At 35.9% G+C, this 25,246-nt stretch overlaps 1 pseudogene; it reads left to right on the top strand.

The window, feature by feature from the left end:
• The window catches only part of LOC126188112 (cytochrome P450 9e2-like), a 67,582-nt pseudogene extending 55,716 nt beyond the window's left edge, over window positions 1-11,866 (top strand).
• Window positions 11,867-25,246: the final 13,380 nt, after the last annotated feature.

Below are 25,246 nucleotides of genomic sequence, written 5' to 3'. Positions count from 1 at the left end.
CGAGCCTTGCGGTATGCCATGTTCGACTGCTTGAAATTCTAAGTACCTAAATCATGTGACTGACATTGCTTTATGTCATGCAGATAAGATAAAAACCGTGAATCTGCTGTGCCTGGTATTCTCTAGTATTTTTGCATTAGGATATCAAGTTTCATGCAATCAAAGCCTTAACCAAGACACGAAATGCTAGCAATGGTAATAATTTGTGATTTATTGATCCTAGTACACCTTTTTTCAAGGTAAATGTAGCCTGTTCAGTGCCATTCCTCTTAGAAATCTAAACTATTCGCTACTAAGTATATTATCCTGTATTAATCGTCTATAAAGTGTGTTGAGCATTATCGTCACGATTTTTTTAATTACGGGCAGTAATGACTAGCTAAAGTAGCTTGCCAGCAGCATGCTTAAGTCTCTCCGAAAATATACTCCCGGAATAGTCTCATTACGTAAATAACACAGTATATTACTAACTTCAGCTGAATTTCATTTCATAATTTTACTATTGATTTCATCAGAACAACTAGAACATTTATTTTGAAACGCGCTGATAACAATGAAAACTTCTTTTGCAGATGTTGGATGAAGTTTAGTTTTGTCAAGGTGGTTTTGGAAGGTTTTTCTTAGGAACAGTAGGCTGTCTGCTAAGAAAATGATCAGACATAAATTACCTGCCGACAGAAAACAGTTACTAAAATTCTACAATTTTATGGCTAACTATCATCAGTTCATTATCTACTTTCTTCTTTTTTCTGTCTTTTTTTCTGTCTCTAGGTTCACTTCGTTCTAAACAGTTTTTACGATGCTGCTGGGGTTTATTTTTTCTTGTAAGTACATTCTTTTTGATGCTTTCATGACTTAACTTTGAACTTTACAATACAGATTGTAATCAGATTTAATCTTGTGGTCGGCTGTGTCCCTTAATGGCATGCAGAGTCTCTTATTGTTTGTGCTTGATATTCTGATCCTATTTGTAATCCGCGGTTTAGACGCATTTAACCTGCTTCCACCAATTAATTTGGAAGAAAAACCGTTTTCAAAGTACCCTGTCACTACGTTACAGACACACTACAGTTTTTATTTACACAGGAATGTTGTGCACGTCTTTCCAGTGGAATTTCGAAAATTGTTCTTGAATTTCTCAATTTCTTTTTCTTTTATTGCGTTAACGAAGGGCAGTGATAGTTTGCAGAGGATATAAATTTTTCTGCAGAGAGTCAGAAAGATGAACAGTAGTCCTACGTGGTGCTTATCCTCGCATGACCAGGTCTCAGAGCACGCAGCGGCTGGAGTGTGGTGTGGGTCAGAGAGGACAACGGCTGATCCACACTGTACTGAACTCTCCGTCCCTCTGTGCACGGAATGGTGCCATCACTGCAGCTCACAAGGTGGGGTCAGATTATGCGATCCATCAGTTTCGAAGAGCTTCGACACTCGAAAGTAACTCCTGGGACAGGTTTGCGTCACTACCATACTTTACGTCACTTCTGAAATAACCGAGGTCAAATGCTACGATAAGGACGGAGTCGTTAGAACGCTCGAAAATTTTTATCTACATGTATCATGAACGTGTCAAAATTGTTATCCAAGAGTTCTCTACACGACGTGAACAAAGAATGCTTCTCTAAGCTTACCCAGGGGGAAATAGATGCAAGCAGGAAAACGAGTTTCATTCACCATGTCTGGTACAGAGAATCTCAATGTTTGTCTCTAGGACGTAGGCAATCGGACGCAGTGTGGCCTCTTACCACGTTGGGGAGAAAGTAAGTGAGCCTTCGAGAAACAGAAAGAGAAAGATTCCATCAACAAGTGGATAACTCTTTGGGCAACGTTTTCATCTTCACATTCTACAGAAGAGAATAAATACTTCGTGAGAAAAACAAAAAGAAACATATAGCCTGTACCGGAGACTGAACACGTGTCATCCAAGTTCATAGGGACAAAGCAGATTTATTTCCCTTTTCCACGAAAAAATTTATTTTGTTAGTGATGACAACATACAACTTTTACGATAGCTTCCATCCTCTTGGAAAAGAGTAAAACGTATTGTCAGATGCGGGATGCGAGCTCATTCGCACGGAATTTGGCGTCGACCTAAGTACAGGCCTTTTATTACTTTTTAGTCTTTTATTTCACTTTGCCACCTCCAGTGTTAGCAGGGGCATTTCTCCTCGAGCATTTCTGCAACACATCGAAATCAGAAATTCCAAGATTCCTCGGGAATAATTTTGTCACAGGCCTGAAACGTATAAGTACAGTTACTTTGTTTACGAGCCTTCTAGCGATTCCACCTTGTCCGAACCGAATCTTACGCCATCATCTTTCTCGATTGCTTCATAAACGGGAGCATAGTGACCTAGACCGTTTCAAGGCAGCTGTTTTATTCGAGAGACCACCAACTGATATTTATAAGCTCGTCGAAATCCGAGAGTCACAGGCTGAGGTCTCTCCATGTCAGCTTGGAGGAGCCCCCTTCCGAATACGAGGGTGAGTGAAAAGTTCTTGACCGTCAAATAAAGGTTTCCAATAGTTCAAATGTTGATGGCTACCTTTCAACGTAGGCACCTTTTAGGGCCACCCAGTTTTGACACCAGTGCTGCAGGCCCGTCGTATCCTCCTTGCAGATCTTTACTTCCTGCGTGGCAAAAAAATGTCTTCCATTGTAGCCATCTGATCGGAAATTGATTTGTTAGATGTTTCCTGAGCTTAGGGAAGACAAAAAAGTCAGACGGGGCAAATTGTGTGTATAACGTGGCTGCCAAGGCAGGTCGAAACCGCAGGGCTCGATGGCAGACATAACAACGATGGATGTTTGCGTGGCTGCATTGTCCTGAGGAAAAGAGCAGTCGTTCTATCCTGACGCGTTTCACCTTCATGGCCTTCCTCAAATGCACTAGTTGAGCAGCAAAATACGTTCCATTCACTGTCCACCTTCGGTGTGGTGCTCAGCGGGGATAACAGCCCCTGGATCTGGTATGAAAGTGGTGAACCATTTGCCAGAAAATGTTTGAGAAATGTTACAGGATCTGTCTCAAAAAGGGTCAAGTTTTCAGTGGACATGACATGCCTGTAACTTTTTTTAGACACTTCAACATGAGACTTTTGCATGTCAAGTACAATCTATTTTCTTTTTTTGGAACACTTCGACATGAGGCATTTGGATTTCAAATACAACTCGTATGATATGTCCAACGCGTTCCTGAGATTGACCCACTCTCTCAGAAATGTACTGTAACGTTGTGTCACACGCCGGTCTGCCATGATGATATCTTGGCTTGGACTGATGTTTCCCTTCGTACTGGCCGTGAACGGTCTTCCACTGCGAGGTGCATCTTGGTGCTGAATTCCGATACCCACTTTTTCACAGTGGAATAGAAAGGGCAATTCTCCCCTAACGTTTCCATCATGTCATTACGGATCTCCCGTGCAGGCACGCCCTTTTTTCAGCAATTATTGGATGACTGGACGCTTGCTCTCTTTATCCATTTTTCAAAATGAGTACACCGTGGACACTTCGAACTCCAGTATCTGAAAAAAAAAGATTTAACGAAAATTTGGTATGTAACCTAGCAAGGACTGTGCCATTAGTTGCTGAACTGATATTCGGCTAGGACAAGTATTTATTGGGTGGGCCGAGAATTTTTCGGTCACATCTCGTACACTACATTTTCCCAACCCACGAGCCACTGACAGACAAAGTCCACGTGTGCAGTGTTTTCTGAGGTTTTCATGGTCCCTGGAAATTTAGTCCGATCCAAAGGCAAGAGCACAGTAGATGGTGCCGATCCGTGGACAAAGGCAGATTTACTGCACTCCAGCCTCGGAACCGGACCTGAGTGACGCTGTACCACCCGCTGGGGCCGCGCTCCTGCGCAGGAGCGTTGACCTCTTGCTGTGCTCACGCTGCATTGTCCAGCACGCACGCTGCGCACAACCACAGACAATATATGTTACTCTGTGGCACAACCCAGAGCTATATAGTCTGCCTGTAAACTCAAGAGCAGCGCTCTTGGTGGGGGAAGTGGCCTTTCCCGGAAGAACCCTGCCACTGGCCTACAGGGCAACCCAAAATCGGTTGCCCGTTGCCTATCTAGCGGTGTAGCTTGGCGTGCAGTGATATACGTCGTTTCAGTTCGTGGGATCTTAGTTGCCAATCTCAATCACTTGACTTTGTGTACTCACTGATATACTTCAGTATCCGGAAGTGCTGGATAATCGCCCTGCATTGCAAGAAAATGTGCAGAATACGAAGGAGATATTTGCGCAGAACGAGCGTTCGATCGTCTCTAACGTTACTACAGCTTGTGTTAAGGAGGCTACACAAAAAGAACTGTTGGCTAATATTACCAGTCCCAATCAAAGGGCTGCAGTTTATGCAAACGTCAGCCTCGCCACAATAGGACGCATAAGGAAGGAACGCGAAAACAAGGCGCATGGTTTATTGGAATCGCCGCAAAGGAAAACTAACAATTTGGGGGGGGAAACCCATCGATATAGACAGTTTCACAAAATCGGTCATTCGACGAACGATGGAGGACTTTTACATAAACCAAAAAATAATGCCCACATTACGGAAATTACTCACTGGCGTGAAACAAAAAGTACATTTTCGTTGCAGAAAGATGTTTTACACAAGACATTGCGTGAAATGGGATGTACCTGGAAATACTTTTCAGACATGTTTACGAAGGCAATGACAAAAAAAGCAGTGCGAATCGAACTAATACAACACACGTAATTATAAATATCTGGTTACTTTTTAAACACTCTTCGTCTTGCAAGAATTGTTAAGTTTTAATGCAGCCCTTCAAAGAATACTTGTACCTTTTAGTAGAAACACAAAGTAAGAACAAGCCTTAAATTCGACAGACTGATTGCACTATATCTGGTTCGTCTTACGAATAGAGGAACATACATTCATACGAATAGGCATTCGGTTCTATGTTTGTAGTAGAATCCTGATTTCCGTTCTTATGTTAATATTATTTACTCTATAATGTTTCGTTGAGAAGAAGCTATCTTCTTTTGTTTTCCTTATACTCTTAACGCATTTGTCTAAAAATAAACGCAGACGGGACGTATCTGTACACGGCGTCGCCACTGATTTAAAGCGGGCGCCGCGGCAGGGCCGGTACTACGTTGTGAAAGAGCCTGTAGAAGCGCCCTGTGACGTAGCAAGGTAGGCAGAGTGGGGACTCGGTCGCTCGCTCTTCAGTTTACCGACACACTATAGCAACTGGTTTCACAAACGCACCGTGGTTGTGGCAACATGCCGGAATATGACGCTATAGTCCCGCAGGCTGATCACCGAGTCCTCTCGCGCTGCCACTGTGCCCGTCCACGTGGCTGGCAGCACTGCCGCTTTCTTTCACCTTTCAGTTTCGTGTCTGCTCTTTACTGTGAGCCTATATGTATGCCACCTTTCTGCGCCGTTAACCGTCTACTGTTTACTCAAATCTGATTTTGGGTTTATTCGGGCTATTTTTAGTGATGTTATAGTCCTCACGCTCTTTAGCACTTTATAATTTTGCATGTCGTAAGGTTATCTACTAAAGAATCCAGTCTGTAGTTATAGGATTCTAAGGATATGAAGTAGAGGCAGTAGCTGAGAAGGGAGTGAGACAGGGTAGAACACCATACTCCATGTTATTCAGTCTGAACATAAAGGGAGCAGCAAAGAGAAAAAATAAGGAAGTTTTGAAATCAAATTTAAATTGAGAGAAGAAATAAAAACATTGAGATCTGATCATGACATTAAATTCTACTGGAGACAGCAAAGGATACAGAAGATAAGTTGAACAGGATGGATAGTATCTTAAAGTGCAGTTATGAAATTGTTGTTGTTGTTGTTGTTGTGGCCTTCAGTACAGAGACTCGTTTGATGCAGCTCTCCATGCTACTCTAGTCTGTGCAAGCTTCTTCATCTTCCAGTACTTACTGCAACCTACATCCTTCTGAATCTGTTTACTGTATTCATCTCTTGGTCTCCCTCTACGATTTTTACCCTCCACACTGCCCTCAGATACTAAATTGGTGATCCCTTGATGCTTCAGAATATCCTACCATCCGATCCCTTCTTCTAGTCAAGTTGTGCCACAAATTTCTCTTCTCTCCAATTCTATTCAATTCCTCCTCATTAGTTATGTGACCTACCCATCTAATCTTCTATAGCACCACGTTTCGAAAGTTTCTATTCTCTTCTTGTCTAAATTATTTATCGTCCATGTTTCACTTCCATACATGGCTACACTCCATACAAATACTTTCAGAAACGACTTCCTGATACTTAAATCTATACTCGATGTTAACAAATTTCTCTTCTTCAAAAACGCTTTCCTTGCCATTGCCAGTCTACATTTTATATCCTCTCTACTTCGACCACCATCAGTTATTTTGCTTCCCAAATAGCAAAACCCCTTTCCTACTTTAAGCGTCTCATTTCCTAATCTAATTCCCTCAGCATCACCCGATTTAATTCGACTATATTCCATTATCCTCGTTTTGCTTTTGTTGATGTTTATCTTATATCCTCCTTTCAAGACTGTCCATTCCGTTCGGCTGCTCTTCCAGGTCCTTTGCTGTCTCTGATAGAATTACAATGTCATCGGCGAACCTCAAAATTTTTATTTCGTCTCCATGGATTTTAATACCCACTCCAAATTTTTCTTATTTTCCTTTACTGCTTGCTCAATATACAGATTGAATAACATTGGGGAGACGCTACAACCCTGTCTCACTCCCTTCCCAAGCGCTGCTTCCCTTTCATGCTCCTCGACTCTTATAACTGCCATCTGCTTTCTCTACAAATTGTAAATTGCCTTTCGCTAACTATATTTTACCCCTGCTTCCTTCAGAATTTGAAAAGAGTACTCCAGTCAGCATTGTCAGAAGCTTTCTCTAAGTCTACAAATGCTAGAAACGTAGGTTTGCCTTTCCTTAATCTATCTTCTAAGATAAGTCGTAAGATCAGTATTGTCTCACGTGTTCTAACATTTCTACGGAATCCAAACTGATCTTCCACGAGATCGGCTTCTACCAGTTTCTCCTTTCGTCGGTATAGAATTCGCGTTACTATTTTGCAGTCGTGGCTTATTAAACTGATAGTTCGTAATTTTCACATCTCTCAACACCTGCTTTCTTTGGGATAGGAATTATTGTATTCTTCTTAAAGTCTGAGGGTATTTCTCCTGTCTCATACATCTTGCTCACCGGAGTTTTGTCAGTACTAGCTCTCCCAAGGCTCTCAGTAGTTCTAATCGAACGTTGTCTACTCCCGGGGCCTTGTTTCGACTCAGGTCTTTCAGTGCTCTGACAAACTCTTCACGCAGTATCATATCTCCCATTTCATCTTCATCCACATCCTCTTCGATTTCCATAATATTGTCCTCAAGAACATCGACCTTGTATAGACCCTCTATATACACCTTCCACCTTTCTGCTTTCCCTCCTTTGCTTAGAACTGGGTTTCCACCAGAGCTCTTCATATTCATGCAAGTGGTTCTCTTTTCTCCAAAGGTCTCTTTAATTTTCCTGTAGGCAGTATCTATCTTACCCCCAGTGAGGTCAGCCTCTACATCCTTATATTTGTCATTTAGTCATCCCTGCTTAGCCATTTTGCACTTCCTGTCGATCTCATTTCTGAGACGTTGGTATTCCTTTTTGCCTGCTTTATTTACTGCATTTTTATATTTTATCCTTTCATCAATTAAATTCAATATTTATTCTCTTACCCAAGGATTTCTACTAGCCCTCGTCTTTTTACCTACTTGATCCTCTGCTGCCTTCACTATTTCATCCCTCAAAGCTACACATTCTTCTTTTACTGTATTTCTTTCCCCCATTCCTGTCAATTTTTCCCTTATACTCTCCCTGAAACTCTCTACAACCTCTGGTTCTGTCGGTTTATCCAGGTCCCATCTCCTTAAATTCCCAAATTTTTGCAGTTTCTTCAGTTTTAATCTGCAGTTCATAACCAATAAATTGTGGTCAGAGACCACATCTGCTCCTGGAAATGTCTTACAATTTAAAACCTGGTTCCTAAATCTCTGTCTTACCATCGTATAATCTATCTGAAACCTTCCAGTATCTCCAGGCCTCTTCCACATGTACAATCTTTTTTCATGATTCTTAAACCAAGTGTAAGCTATGACAAAGTTATAGTCTGTGTGAAATTCTGCCAGGCGGCTTCCTCCTTCATTTCTTAGCGCCATTCCATATTCACCTACTACGTTTCCTTCTCTTCCTTTTCCTACTATCGAATTGCAGTTACCCATGACTACTAAATATTCGTCTCCCTTCACTCCCTGAATAATTTCTTATATCTCATCATACATTTCATCAATCTCTTCGTTATCTGCAGAGCTATGAGATTAATATTAACAAAAGTAAATCAAGGGTGTTGGATTAAATCAAGCGATTAAAATAGAACTGGCTTAGGAAACGAAGCACTATAAGTAGTAAATGAGAGCCAAAGAAACTGGTACACCTGCGTAATATCGTGTAGCGTCGCAGAAGTGCCGCAGCACGACATGGGATGGAGCCGACTAAATTCTGAAGTATTGCTGGAGGGAATTGACACCATGAATCGTGCAGGGCTGTCTATACTGACGGGCGCTGATATATATCAACGGGGACGGGTGAAAATGTGTGCCCCGACCGAGACTCGAACCCGGGCACAGAGGATAGTGCGCGAGATATTCCCTGCAATCGCACTATCCTCTGTGTACTCGGTGGCTCAGATGAATAGAGTCTCTCTGTGCACTCGGTGGCTCAGATGGATAGAACGTCTGCCATGTAAGCAGGAGATCCTGGGTTCGAGTCCCGGTCTAAGCACACATTTTCACCTGTCCCCGTTGATATACATCAACGCCCGTCAGCAGCTGAAGGTATTAATACAGGCTCCATGGATTCATGAGGTTGTCTCCAAACCAGTACGTGTCCATCCACTCGATACAATTTCAAATGTTCTGGCGCTGCAGTCCGGAACCACGGGACTGCTGCGGTCGCAGGTTCGAATCCTGCCTCGGGCATGGGTGTGTGTGATGTCCTTAGGTTAGTTAGGTTTAAGTAGTTCTAAGTTCTAGGGGACTTATGACCTAAGATGTTGAGTCCCATAGTGCTCAGAGCCATTTGAACCAATTTCAAATGAGACTCATCCGACCAGGCAACATGGTTCAAATCATTGACAGTCCAGTGTCGGTGTTGACGGGCCCAGGCGAGACGTAAAGCGGTTACCAAGGGCACACGAGTGAGCTTTCGGGTTCGAAAGCCCATATCAATGAAGTTTCGCTGAATGGTTCGCACGCTGACACTTGCTGATGGCCCAGCATTAAAATCTGCAGCAATTTGCGGAAGGGTTGCACTTCTGTCACGTTGAACGATTCTCTTCAGTCGTCGTCGGTCCCATTCTTGCAGGATCTTTTTCCGGCCGCAGCGCCATCAGAGTTTTGACATTTCACCGAATTCCTGATATTCACGGTACATTCGTGAAATGGTGGTACGGGAAAAATCCCCACTTCATAGCAACTCGGAGATACTGTGTTCCATCGGTTGAGCACCGACTGTAATACCATGTTCAAACACATTTACATCTTGATAACTTGCCATTGTAGCAGCAGTAACCGATCTTAACAACTGCCCCAGACACTTGTTGTTTTATATAAGCGTTTCCTACCGCAGCGCCGTATTCTGCATGTTTACATATCTTTGTATTTGAATACGCATGCCTATACCAGTTTCTCTAACGCTTCGACCGAGCGAGGTGGTGCAGTGGTTAGCACAATGGACTCGCATTCGGGCGGACGGCGGTTCAATCCCGTCTCCGGCCATCCTGATTTAGGTTTTCCGTGATTTCCCTAAATCGCTTCAGGCAAATGCCGGGATGGTTCCTTTGAAAGGGCGCGGCCGATTTCCTTCCCCATCCTTCCCTCACCCGAGCTTGCGCTCCGTCTCTAATGACCTCGTTGTCGACGGGACGTTAAACACCAATCTCCTCCTCCTCTAACGCTTCCTTGTATTCGTCGGGAGAGTAGTCTTTTAGGAAAGTGAAACGTCCAAGATATACATTTCAGAGGAGAAGAGAATAGAAACGTTAGAAATAGGGTGTTACAGAAGAATGCTGAAGACTGTATAGGTAGCTCGGATAACTAACATGGTACTGAGCCGAATTGGGGACGAAATTCGTGACACATCTTGACTAACAGAGGGGGGTCAGTTTCTGGGACACATTATGAGGAATCTAGAAACTGTATATTTGTAAGTGGAGAGAGGTGTGGGGGTCCAAAAGTAGAGAGGGAGACCAAATCTTGACTACAGTTATAAGACTCAAATGATGTAGGTTGCACTAACGAAGAAGCTTCGCCAGATGGATTCGCCTGGAGTGGTGCATTAAACCACTCAGACTGAAGACTAAAAGTACAAAAATTATACTTTGAATGTCATGAATACTTCCTTCAAGGTGTTTCTTTTTTCATCTCAACCATCCAAATCGGTTTCCTACCACAGCCCTCTCTTTGCTCGCCTATAGAGCCTCCGTGTAGTTGACTGCTGACTCTCGCCTTTGCAGCCCAGAGGTTCGCGCTGATGGAGTCCAAGGTGGTGCTGGTCCACCTGCTGTCCAGGTTCAGCCTCCAGGCGGTCGCCGAGACGCCGGTGCCGCTCACACTGCAGCCGGACAGCGCCACGCTCTCCGTCAGGGGCGGCGCCTGGCTCGGGATCCGAAGCAGGGTCTGAGGGTCTGAGGCAGCGCCCCAGCCGCTCCTCACCACACAAACGTTACACGCACTTGTAAAACGTACTGTGCCTGTGAAATCATACATGTCAGAGCAAAACGGTAGCTACATCACAGAGTGGTATGTTGCTCTTTCGTATTTACATGTGCAGTTTCTACTGTGATTTCTTAAATAGCCTCTAAACATTATTCCATTATTTTTCTACACTTGCACTGTTTGACTTCTATACCTTACTGTTAATTTAAGTAGATTATACGAAGTGATTCAATTATTGATCGAGGCTTTATAGGCTTTGCCGAGGTTTCATAATTTTTTTTTCTTTGAGGATATAATGAGAAGTACTTAAGAACGCGGCTAGTGCAATAAATAACATTTTGATGTGCCTCCAGAAAATTCGTTTTTATATTACTTTATGGTGTAAACAACAAAATGTAATAACGAAATTATGCTAGATTTATGGGAACATTCCATAGTTCCCAAAGAAGAACTATAGTGACGTGAATTTTACACTAGTTGTGGCATAAAATTGAGTGAGCACAGACTCTGACTATTATTGTTGTCTGTTGTGTGGCAGAGAAAGGATGCTAATGTTCTTCCAGACGCATACACTGCCGTGATATATTTGCACTCATATTGACTTTGACTTGTTTTAAGATCAAAGTGTCGTAGCAAGTGTTGTTCAATTAGAATGTTGCCTGATAGCTTCGATATGACGTTGCTAGATACATTATTAACTGCTACGTAGTTTTGATGATCGTTAGTGAATGTCAGTCCTTTTTTTCAGTCTTGATGTGCTACACCACTCACACTGCTGTCTGTCTGTGGGTATAGCTTCTGCATAAATTCTTCAGTGATCTGAAATTTCTATTTGATTTTTTGTAACTGAGGTTCCTGAAAGTATGTAAGAAAATTAAATGATTTCATAGGATAACGAAATATAAATAACTCAGGAGTAAATGTCGCTATATTTTTGTTTACAAACTCTGTTACAATCAATACCTAACTATACCATTCAGTAAGTTCCTTTCGGTTGCTATGGCATAAAATATATTGTCTCAATATTCTTCTATGTGTTAAAAACTGGAGCACGCTGTTGCTCCAAGTTGTTCAAGTATTTATGCTACATCAACTCTTTAATAAAAAAATTGCTTACTTGTATAGAAATTTGTGTATTGATTAATTTTTCCATTTATGATGTCACGTTTTGTCTCTTGTAGTTAATACTGCATATGAAAACTTGTTTGCTAACCAAGAATACAATTAGAAAAATCTAAAAGAAAATTTTTCTTAATTAGAAATGCAACCTATACTGTAATATTTTAGAGTGAACGACGAAATGAATAATTTCGTTTATAATCTATACTAATTTGAGAGAAATACTTCAGCTAGCAGTGATTGTAAATTCTCATCTGCTAAATGCTAGAAGAGTTCCTTTGTTATAAGTCAAAACCACTGCATGTGGGATGATGTTACAGTTCCTGTGTCCTTAAGAAAAACGATGCTAAGTTCTAGAAGAGTTCTTTTGTTTTGAGTCAAAACCACTGCATGTGGTACGATATTACAATGCCTGTGTCCTTAAGAAAAACGATGCATGATCCTTCGGACATGCATGCATGTTCTAAGAAGCATTGCATCGTGCTTGATTGGTTGGTTGGTTGGTTTTGCGGAAGAGGGACCGAATAGTGAGTTCATCAGTCCCATTGGATTAGGGAAGGATTAGGAAGGAAGTCGGCCATACTCTTTCAGAGGAACCATCCCGGCATTTGCCTGAAGTGATTTAGGGAAATCAAGGAAAACCTAAATCAGAATGACTGGACACGGATTTGAACCGTCGTCCTCTTGAATGCGAGTCCAGTGTGCCAGCCACTGAGCCACCTACCTCAGTGCACCGTTCTTCTTGACACCACAGGCGCTGTGGTCTCCTGTTTATTCATCCACACCAGGCAGTGACTTTCAATTAAAACGTCCTCCCCCGAAATGGACTTACATGATGTGTGTACGAGTGCGGCTTGCGACGCAGGAACAACGATATACGGAAGGCTGGGTGTGGCCTTCAGTCCTGTACGAATACCCAAAGCGGTTAAGGCAAGTGCTCACGCAAAGCTGGAAATACGAGTTCGAGTCTCATTCTGGCACAAATTTTCACTGTCGTCATCCCCTCATATAGCTGGTGGTTGATAGTACTCTCAACTGCGAATACATTTCATGCTGCGTATAGTATCCGTACAAATGATATTTTTACATCTACATCTACATACATACTTCACATGGTAGAGGGTACCACGTACCACATTATTAGTCATCTCATTTCTTCTTCCAACTGCAAATAGAGTGAGAGGAAAACGACTTTCTATAAGCCTCCATGCAATCCCTAATTTATCTCATTGTACCTTCGTTGTCTTTACGTGAAATCTACGTTAGTGGTGTAGAATCGTTCTGTAGTCACCCTCAGATGCCGCTTCTCTAAATTTCCGCAATAGACCCTCCAGGGATTCCCATTTCAGCTCACGAAGCATCTCCAAAATACTTGTGAACTGGTCGGGCCTATGGACAACGAATCTAGCAGAATGCTTCTGAATTACTTCGATGTCTTCCTGTAATCCGACCTGGTAGGACCCCAAGTACCCGAGCAGAACTCCAGAATGGGTCGCACTAATGTTCTACATGCATTCTCCTCTATACATCAGCTATATTTTCCCAAAGTCGTCCCCAATAAAACGAAGTCGAGCATTCGCCTTCCCTACTACCAACCTGAATTGCTCATTTCATTTCATACCGCTTTGCAGCGTGTAAGGGTACTGTACCTTTATGCAGTATCGATTATGCACTATGGAGAGATAGTGGTTTAAGCAAAGACTGCAGTGCAGTCAACAATGTGCGAGTGGGTAAGCAGTAATCGAGTGGTGGAGTCCGTGGGTGGAAGTCGGGTGTGAGTAGTAAGTGGGCCACTTGAGTGCAGTTGCAGATATTTTTTAATGTATCCATCATTGCCTTATAAGCTGCTAGACTGCGCACACTAGCTACTAAAATTTTTTATAAACGGATTCAAACCATAAAAATTTTTAAAAATTTTCTACTAAAATTCTATGCTGTGAATCATTTGTCAAATTCTTTTTACCATACATTACTACATACATAAGCGTAGCTTTCGGAATTATATCAGTAAAATTTGCACACAACTTCATTGTAGTTTTCTGTGTAGTTAATACATTCATTCTTGTAGACATATTTATAACATAGGCAGAATAATTTTCAATAAAGCTGAATGGACTCACATTAACATCACCATTCAATTGTGTAGTTCTCTTAAAATCTAAGAAAGCATCATAAGCTTTTAAATAATTATTTGGCGGATCTAGATTCCACATTTCTTGAGGGAAAATCTCGTTTCTGCCATTTTTAATATAGATATACTGTAATTTAACATGATCGAATAAGGAAGAGTCAATGAGCTGATTATTTTAAAAAAATTCTACACAACAAATTCCAGATCATGAAATTCGTTATCATTCTTTTTAGTTCTCTTCACTCCCTTATATTTTAGTTTAATTTCACCATCTTTAAAAAATTGGAAGTTCCAGTTATCTATTATTTTATTGAACCTTTCTGGCAAAATAATTTTAAATTTAGTATCGAGCTCTAGACAAATTTTATTACCATATCTAGTTTTTAAACGTTCACAGTCAGTAACGTAATAATGCTCATTTACATGAAGCTCACTAATCTTTTTAAACAGATTAGAATTGCTAGCATTATTGAGTGTCTTCAGCAGATTGTCCATTTATATAGAATAAAATTTTAATAATCTTTTAAATTTTTATTCTATATAAATATGACTAATGTATGGGATGAATTTAAGTTTGACATCTTTGTTGAGAGAAGTATAATCCAAGTTGAGTGTAATACTTGCACAGAATATTTTAAACCATCATTAATTATAGAACACTTGAGAAGTTAGAAGCATACTAAACATGTAAGTGCATTAAAGAGAATTTATGAAGAAGAATACGAAAAGTAGTTTGATAACTATGAGGAAACAGATATAGAAATATGGGAAGAAATAGAAAATTCCAATTCTCTATTTTCTATGACAGTAAAACAAATAATAGATTCTAATTTACCAATTAATAATTTACCTACAAAATTACATTAAAGCTTATTCATTATTTTTAAAAGTTTATCATTCTGTAACTAAAAAGTTAGACATCTTAGAATACAACAAAATGCAACTAACTAATTTATTCTATTTGTATAAGGCATGTGGTATAAATTTTTTATTTACATTAGAAGATATAGGTAATTTTTAGTATCCATAAGGCACTGTATCATAGTTATCTAGAACAATTCTTTTATCATACTGAAATGAAAATTCTTTCTTAACTTCTTTGTTTACTAGATTTTTAGTATCAACATCTCTAGTTATCTGATTGTATTCTAATTGTATCTTTTCTTTCACTTCATTCTCAATTAATCTGATCATAGATGCGCCATTCAACTTTTGAATATTCTTGTAATTTAATGTGAATGCTTTCACCTTCATTTCTGTCTTTTTATCGTTTTTCTCATAATAACTTTTTGGACCTGTTGAAGCCCAATCTGCAATCCAATTATTTCTCAATTCATCTGTCCATTCATCTAACATACAACCTGTTTCCACAGTATTTTTATCATCATCCATATATACTACAGAATCAGTATCGAAATATATAACAGATTCTCCTAGTTTATCTAACATATCATATAATCTAAGTCTTGCATTTGATGTAGTGAATGCAGCTATAAAAATATTCGTAGCTGCATTGTTCTCCACGTAATATTCTTTGAAATTATACCTCATCAGGACAATTTCCTCTGTAATAAAATTTACATCTATGTTATCTAATTGATCATCCAACAGTATCTCATAAAATCGTTGCAAATTTGTCACATATTCTGTTTGACTCGTGTTTTGTCTTTGCCCCATGATGAATTCAGACAGATGTTAGCAACAGCTCCCTTTCCAGGATTTTCTTTTATTCTGTCACGATCCAAGTCAATATCCAACTTCTTTTTAACTGTTTTGATGTATTCTTCGTCACTTTCAAAATTTTATTTTCATAAAGTCTTTCACATAATTTTTAAACAGCATATTGCTTTTATTTTTGAAGTCCCATATTTCATAAACTTCTAAAACCTTATATCCTTTTTCTACAGCTCTCTTTACTTCATCTGTCGACCAAGTTCCAGTAAAACGTCTTTCTTCATCACAGTGATTGCATTTACATAGTTGTTCTTCTGCATGATACAATCTTCTAGGAGCCAATACTTTACATTTTATTAACCCATACCAATTTTTAGAATAATATCTTGGTCTATATATTTTCCTTGAATATTGTTCAGGATAATAATCATAATATTGCGTGGTTGGCTAAAGATTACATACATCAATATATTTTATTTTTGAGCTAATACCATCTGCTTTAGCTCTTAATTTTATTGCATTTGTTCGTCCACGATAAAATGCATCTCTTGGATTCAATGGTTCAACAATTTTAGGTAACTGTTTAAGATTTTTATACTCTGCTGAGTTCACCCAATCACATTCCCACATTTCCACCAGATTGTATCCTGCATTTCGTATTTCTGGACTTCTTGTTAAAGTCTTTTGATAAAGATCACCCATAGTTTCCTTATTTCTGTTGATAATTGTTTCACTTTTAAAACATTTGTTACAATCATGCCAGAAGCAACCATGATATTGATAAACAGTATTAGTTGCTTTATCAAATCCATCTACTTTTGCTCCTGCAATTCTGACTTCTCCACCATTAAGAACATGTGAGATGTTGCTATTATTTAAGCTATTCAACCAAGCTATCGATTGTTTACTGTAATTCTCCTTCTGTTCCTTATCCAATACAGTGACTGTATTTTTCTGTAAATATTTCGATCTGTAAATTGCCATACAAACGCCAGCAATTGTTAAATAACAGAATGGATCAATGTTAGCAATTTCCAGAAACTGTTTTCTTAATTCTAAACAACCTCGTCTTGATATATCTACATCAGAATTACAGTACTCGTTAATTTCTTTCTTCATATTGAACACATAATTTTCTTTAACTCTAGAGCTGTGCCATTTGAGAAATGCTTCTCGATCTTTTGGCTTTATACTGTCAACACAATAATATTCACTATCAGGAATCGGTCCTAGATAGTTTTCATATGCTAGCGCATTGAATAAATGTGGGAAGTTCTTCAATTCTTTCAAATCAAAAGTTTTTGGAAAACTCCTAAGTGGACCTTGTACAAAATTACTGCTGTCTATAATTTTTATGCCTAACTGTTTGATCTCCAATAACATTAGTTTAGTTCCTTTGTAGATGATAAATGGCCTTATTGTGTTTTCAACACAGTTCCTCAAAATGAATTGGGAATCATAACCTTTTGCATAGTGAGCTATGAATGTGTGATAACTGTTCTTTTGAGATGTCATCCACTTACAGAATTCATCATTTGTCTTAAATTTATAAACAGTATCACCTTTAAAATTGTGAACAATTACAAGATTTGGAATGTGTGTTCCAGTTTCTTGAGTTGCTTCATAATCAAACCACGTGTATCTTTCAGTATAGGTACAATTTACTTTCTTTGGAAAACCTTTTTCATAACATTTAAACTCTTTGCCACCAACTATTTTATTACACACAAAGCACTGGTAAATATAAAAATCTTGAAATTCTCCATTAACATAGCAACCTTCTTTATTACAATTTGGGCAACCTCACACTATATATTCATCACCAAATTTTCTTTCACAGATACCACCTATTTACAATACAGGTTGCATATAGCATTTATGAATTCATTAAATTTCAAATTAATTTCTTTTATCTCAAATAAATTCTTTTCAGATGGCTCAGCTTCCTTTTCCTTATCAAATAATTTACTACAAAATGGATAAATTTGATCTAGCCTTACAACTTTTTCCTCTCTTGGAGGACGAGGCTTCTCAATAATATCATCATCAAATCTGTAAAAGTAATTTATATTTGGTACACGTATTGGTCTTAATCTAGGTTTTTGAAATACATCTGGATGAAAGTTAAACTGTTGTAATACAATGGCATTAATTAACTCTGATTTCTTTAATGTATTGCACCCTTTAATACCAAGATCTTTAGCTTTATCTTTGAGCAACTTACTTTCAAATTTTCTAGAGTTCTTGTAGGAACTTGTGAATTATTTGAAATAATTAAGTTGATAAGACCATTCTTTCTAAGTGCACTATATCCTTGTAAATTATTCTTTTTGCAATAATCATGAAGTTGAGCAAGTGTAAAATCTCTCAGAGAGACTTTCATTTTTCTATGTTTTATTATAGAAAAATTTTCATTAGCTTTTGAAAAAATGGGTGGTGGTGGTGGTAAATTATTCGAAACAATTAAATTGATAAGACCATCCTTTCCAAGTGCACTATATCCTTGTAAATTACTCCTTCTGCAATAATCACGAACTTGAGTGACTGCAAACTTTTCCAGAAAGGCTTCCATTTATTGAAGATAAATTTTTAATAGATTTGAAAAAATTGAAGATCAACAGCAAAGATGACTTCTAATTTTTAGTAGACTTGCAAAATTGTAGAGCAGCAGCAAAGATAGTTCTAATAATTAAGATAAATTTTTAATAGATTTGAGAAATTTGCGAAGATTGTTCTAACTTATTAAAGATAAATTATTAATAGATTTGAAAAATTGCAGAGATTGTTCTCATTTATTTTTAATACTCTTAGTATGTAGTTCATTTTTGATGTGTCTGTTTGTTTGTAAATGTTTTTGAGATCACTTTTAACTATTTCCTTTTCACACTTACACATTATTTTTCGTTTTTGTCTATATTCTAGTTGACATGTCTTACATCTACCTGCGAGATTGTTCCTAGATGTATGACTTACGTAAAAAGAGCCAAGATCTTTAATTTAGTGGCAACCAATACATTTTTTTAAATGTATTACTCCTGTTGTTGTTGTTTGTAAAAATGAAAAAATCTGTCATATTCTTAAACATTGCCAAAGAACTCTTAAAAGTAGATATAAACTGTTCAAAACATTCTTTTTTGTTATTGTATATATTTTTTGTAATCGTTTTATGACATTCTTTACACATATATGAAAGCTTATCCTATGAGTATCTATGTTGATAAAAGTTATCAATTGATTTCTCTACTTCACAGTTTTTACACTTCTTGTGTGCTTCCATTTATTGAGATAAATTTTCATTAATAATTAAAATTTTTCCTTAATAAATGAATCCTCTTTTCTGTTTGTGCAGGATTGGTAGCTGTATAGATAAAATTTTACACTCATAATTTTCCTTCTCTACTGATTGTTTTTTATTTTATTTATGAGTTTTTACTACAATACACATTTCATGAAAAGGAAATTGTTATCTTTAATGACACACTCTTAAGGAAGTTGCAGATGCCTGAAAAATTTTAATTTACTTATGTATTATTATTCTATATTAAATGAAAATTTCTAATACTGAATGAATGATTCACCTTAAGAGGCAATGAAAAATTTTGATTTACTAATGTATTTTCGTTCTATATAAATGGCCATTGTCACTAGTTCAGAATTAAACATTTGCAGATTCATTCAAGAAAGGCAGTATGAATTAAGTTTAGGAAGTTGGTTCAAAGACATTTGGGTTCCTTTGAGGATGTTTTGACCACAAATGATATTTTATGCTTCATTCACTACGGAATTTCCAGTTTATGGTCGGAGGGCCTGAAATAAACAATAAAATTAGATAAAATTTTGTTAAATCTTTAACCACTTGAAATAATATAGATTTTCAACTATCTAAACTTTTACATACTTGGAATAACATAGATTTTCTGAAACATAAAAAACTCGCAATAGAATCAACAGAGAAAGAAGAATTAAAAGAGGAAAACGGAAGACTCGAACAATTCAACATGAACATGTAGATCTTTATCGACAAAGTCAAACAGAAAACAAAAAATGGTTACATCTGTATAGTTACTTCAAAAAGATATTCTTTAATCAACAAACAGTGGGAAAAACAGAGATCTTGTCCATTCAAAACTCGAATTTCAATTCTTCACACAACGAGCAAGATAAATTTTATACCTGCTTCTACAATAAAGTGTATGATGTTAATAAAACAGAAAAGATTATTTACGAGTTATTGGATGACTTCAGAGATAAAAAGAATAAGGAAATCGTCGTTTTACATTACACGCCACTGCTTGAGATTGTTAAATTGTCGATTAAAAACATAAACGAGCCCTTCGACTACATTAATGATTTAACTAAAAATCATGTAGAGCAAGTGTATTCCTTAGACTCAATAATGCCTGAAGAAATAGAATTATTTGATGATGAAGAATTGAAAGAAAAAATAAATCAAGCTCTTGACGATTGCGTAAATGAAAATAATTTAAGTTTAACTAGATCAGAATTGTTCGGTCAAGTAAAAGTTGAACATCACATTAACATTGCAAAGATTTGGAACTGCTTTAAAGAACTCAAGCAATGGAAAAGCAATAAAGAACCGATTACACATAAAGAAGTTAAAATTACAGTCATTTATTAATCGATCTAAAAAGTCAGTACTGTTTTATAAAGTATTCATAAACAATACAAATTTCATCACCTTTGAGATTGTATAAATAATTCACACTTTCATCTGTTAATTGATTTATGAATGTAGAAATTATATAATCATCATCAGGATAACATACAGATAGGAAGAATGAAAGTGTGAGTTTCCTCATTTGTACTATTTGGTACAGTTATATAGAAAAATTTTTAATAGATTTGTGAACAACTGACTATTACTTTATATTTATTTACCCAACTGTTGTGCGAATTATCAAAACCTAACCATTTAACATAAACTTTATCTCCTTTCTTTGTTAAAACTTTTTCCACTAAGTATACATCTGGATTTTCGTTTTCTGTAGTTCTTGTTCATTAATATTTCCTTTTATATCTTTTAATTTATACGTGATTGGATTAGAATGAATCACATCTTGAATTTCAAAAATTTCTGTACACCAGTTAGCAGTGTAACCTTTCTCAAATATTCCTTTCAGTTTGCTTATTCTAACTTTATAACCAATAGAATACTTTGCTTTGGCTGGATACATAACCATTGCATTAGGTTCATAATTTTTCTCATTAACTTCTATTGCCTTCATTTTTATAGTTCGATGTTTTATGTTATTATATTTATCAACTAATTTTGAGGCAATGTCTATCCACTTGTAATTTCCTTGAATAGAAAATTGTTTCCACATTTTTGTTTTAGTCTCCTGTTGAATTTTTCAACAACAGATGCTTTTAATTCTGAAAAAGTTGAATAATGATTAATGTTATATTTCCTCATCAGTTCATTATATTCTTTGTTATAAAATTCTTTACCATTATCTGGAGCTGAATACTTTTACTAATGCATCAGCTACATTCTTAGCTGTTTTGTCTTTAACTGGAACAGCCCAGACAAATTTCGAAAATTCATCGATAACAGTCAATAAATATTTATATCCTTTGTTTATTTTAGAAATTCCTTTCAACTTGCCCGAATCCATTTCTACTAAGTCGGCTTGCCATAAATCATCTATACCGAGAGAAATTACATTCCTTCATGTAAAATTTTTTCTCATTAGTTTATGTAATTCATTAATAATTTCTTCATGAATATTACATAAACCTTTACCTACAAATTTTTTTTGTCGCATTTACTTTTCTTCTTTTTACAAACTGTGCAAAGACCTTCAATTCTTTGCCTTCCATTTTCTGTTGTTAATCTGTATGGATTATGTGTATCAGTAAATTTTTAAACTTCAAGCAATAAATGTGATAGTCATGCGAAGTGTGGTTGTTCATTCATACAGATAAAAAATTTATTAAAGTTTAAATTAATCGAATTTTTTCAATACTTCTAGATCATTACCTACTTTTGTGTCCAAGCTTTTTTTATTTTCGGATTCTAAAGATTTAACATAACTTTCTACCGAATCAATTTTATTTAAAGCATTAATAAGATTTCTTTTAAAATCGTTTATTCCTTTATTATTATGTGCCATAACACCATCTATAATACCATTTCTTTCCTTTAAGTCTAAAAGAAACTTGTTATATTCTTCTTTATTAACATAGTTATTAAATTGCGTTAAAACACTTGTGTATTCTGGTTTTGTAACAAAATTTAATAGTTCATTAACAAAATATTGTTTGCTATCTACGTCTTTTGCATCAATTGGATCATTTACATTAGCAAGTCTTCTGCCTTTAAAACCAATATAATCTTTAGTTACTTTAAAAATAGCATTAAATTCTTTTTGAAATTATTTAATTGCGTTAGTTGTTTTTGGATCAAATTGTTTAATCATATTTGCAATTTTTTCTTAATCGAATGTAGATGTATTAACTACATGTTCACTTTGATGTATCTTATTTCCAAAAACGTCCATTTATTAAATCAAAAATATCATAAAATTATAATTTTCACAAAGCAATTTTCTGTATTGTAATATAATTCGCTTTTTCCTAAGTAGTTAACTAATTGTTTTGGTATATTACCGCCAAATGAATCAAAAACAACTTTTGTATTTTTATTTTTGTAATATCAAAATCCAATGTGCACCAGGATTATCAGATGTATCTAAATTTACTGTACCACATTCAATTTTAAATGGCTTATTTGGTAATTCATCAATCATATATATGCCACAAAAGTGTTTAATTTTTAGTTGTTTAGTAAGTTCCTCTATATCAAAATTACTTAATGCACTAGGATATTTATTAATTACTTTTTCGATTTTTTTTATTCCAGTTCCTGCTTTCTTTTCCATGTCTAAATATCTTTTTTTCTCTTCTAATTCTTTATCAGCTTTCTTTTTGTTTATAACTGCATTTGCAATTGCTGCAGATCCATCACCTAAAGAACCAATTGTTGCTAAATGTGGTAATGCAGCTAATAATAATGGTAAACATCCGCCTTCATGTTGTGATAAACCTTGACAATCTTTCTTTTTTGTTAAGTATTCAATAATTTTTTTAACAACAGGAATAGCTAATGTTACAAACAAATTTCCACCAACTTTTTTTCCTTTTTTCCTATTTTTGAACATCTGTTAAAAATGGTTCAATTGCATTTAATTGTTCCTTATTTAACTTTAATTTAATTGACTTTGGTTTTGTTTTGCCACTAGGTAGCAAAGTACAATGTTGTAAAATTGTTCATTTATATAGATTAAAAATTTAATAAAGATTTAACTCCCCATCCATTGTCATCCACGCCTAAGCCTATTCCTAATTTTCGTTTTCCATACATTACTCTAACTGCTATTGCTGCGACTTTTTCTCCTAAAGAAGCATCACTTGCATGCATTCTTTCTTTTGCAGCTAATTCAAGTTCTTTATCAGCAATATGTCTTTTTTCTAAATATTTATTATCTCTATAAGCAATGTTATGTTTTTTGCAAGCTTCATCTAATGGATTTATTCCTTCATCTCCTTCAGCTAATCTTTCTTCAAGTTTAGTGAATCGTCCACAGTAATTATATTCTGGTAAATGCATCTCAGGCATTGGAACATTATTTAAAACCCAGATGACTAATCCTTTACCATGTTTTTCCAAAATGTGTGAGGGAGATTATTCAAAATTTTAATTAAGTATGGAATTCCTTTTGCATTGTTGACAACGAAATCACTAAATTTATTAGTCAGCATTTGCATTATTCCAACTTTTTCATTCTGTTAATTCTTATTTCCAGATAGTTCTTCACCATGAATTACAGCTAATCTATCAATTAATTGTCTAACATCATTCATCCAAACACATTCAATTGGTTTTTCTGTATATTTTTTAACTAAGCATTCGCCAGTTTTTTCATCTGAATCTGATATGCCATTTTTTTGGAAAAATAAAGTTCAACAATCTCTTTTATCAAATGTTTATATTTATTACCTTTACTTGATTTTATTTTATTTGGATTATTGTCAGAATATAATGCTCCTGATTCAATCAATACATCTGCATAATTTGACAGACCAGAACTTGTGAATAGTGTCATATCAGCCATAGTTATTCGTTTCTTAGTTAAAAGATTCATTAATCCATCAGTTCTTCATACATTCTATTACCAATTGTTAATTTATCGCCTTCAAATTTTACAGGCTATCTACCAACAAATTTAAATGTAATAACAGGCTTTAATGCGAACACTTTATCTTCAGTATGATTAAGTATTCTAACATTCTTTCACTTATGTTTATTTTTTTAACATCTGTCTTCATCATAATTATCTAACAACTTTGTTATTTCTGATCCACTTAATGTATAATTTCTTTTATCACTTTCATCATGTTTAATTGCTGGAACATCGTTAAAATCAACAAAATAATAAGGAACCATTTGTTTTCAACTTCTGTATTTTCTTCAATTGCTTTCAAAACATTGTCACCAAAGCCTTCAATTCCTGATTCGACTTGTTCAATGGCATCGATAACTGGTTGATCTTTTTTAAATTTTTCATATTCTGTTCTTGGTTGTTCTTTCCATTTTCTAAACTCTTCTTGTAACTGTTCTTTTACTTTCCTGTTTTGTCTAGCTTTTTTAACGATTTCTGGATCGTATTTTGCAAACATGTATTTAAGAGTAAAAAAATTAATTAAAAAAGAAATGTTGTATTTTATTTCTAAATTTACTTTCATTTGATTTTCTAGTCATGTCTATTGTGAAAAATCCAAACTTATCATTCCAACATTTACTACACATTTCTTTAAAATTAACAAACTTAAAATGTCCACCAACAAACTCATGGTAAATATGATTTAAATTTGTATCATACTGTCTAAATATATTTTAAAAGTGTAAATTATCTCTAACTAACTGTTTTGCTATTTTTGAATAAGTTTGAGCTAAGTAAAAACAATCTATACCTTTGTGTCTTCCTCTAGTGAAATATTCTCTAACAATGTTCTGATTCTCAAGAATAAAATCATCAAATACAACAACTGAATTGTCTAGGCATTGATCTAATGGGACAATTTCTTCATTATTTCCAATGAATGTAGCTATTTTTTCTTCAATTTTTTCACATCCTTTCATAAATTCCAAGTATTTTGGCTTATCTAAGCTTTTTGGATAAACATTTAAATGATTAATTTTATTCCAATTTAACCATCCTGTAGCTAAAATATAATTATCAATCATTAATGTAGTTTTTCCACACCCACTTGGTCCAATTATCGCACATCTAATAGAATTTGGTAAAAGTTTACCATGTTTGTTTTTCAACTTCTTTTCTGGAAGTCTTATCTTTTGTTCCCAATCTGTTTTGCTCATTTATTAATAAAAATTTTTAATAGTAAAGGTGTAGATTATTTCAATTAAGTGGTAAGTCATCTGTTTCAAAGAAAAAGGTTAACTGTTCCAATAAGGGAACTGTTTCATTAGTTGGCTTTTATTCAACTTTCCTAACTCCAAATATTACATCGAAAAATA

The sequence above is a fragment of the Schistocerca cancellata genome, chromosome 5 (genome assembly GCF_023864275.1).
Source record: "Schistocerca cancellata isolate TAMUIC-IGC-003103 chromosome 5, iqSchCanc2.1, whole genome shotgun sequence".
Taxonomy (NCBI): domain Eukaryota; kingdom Metazoa; phylum Arthropoda; class Insecta; order Orthoptera; family Acrididae; genus Schistocerca; species Schistocerca cancellata.
The sequence above is the reverse complement of the archived record's forward strand: the minus strand, read 5'-3'. Positions and strand labels throughout refer to the sequence as shown.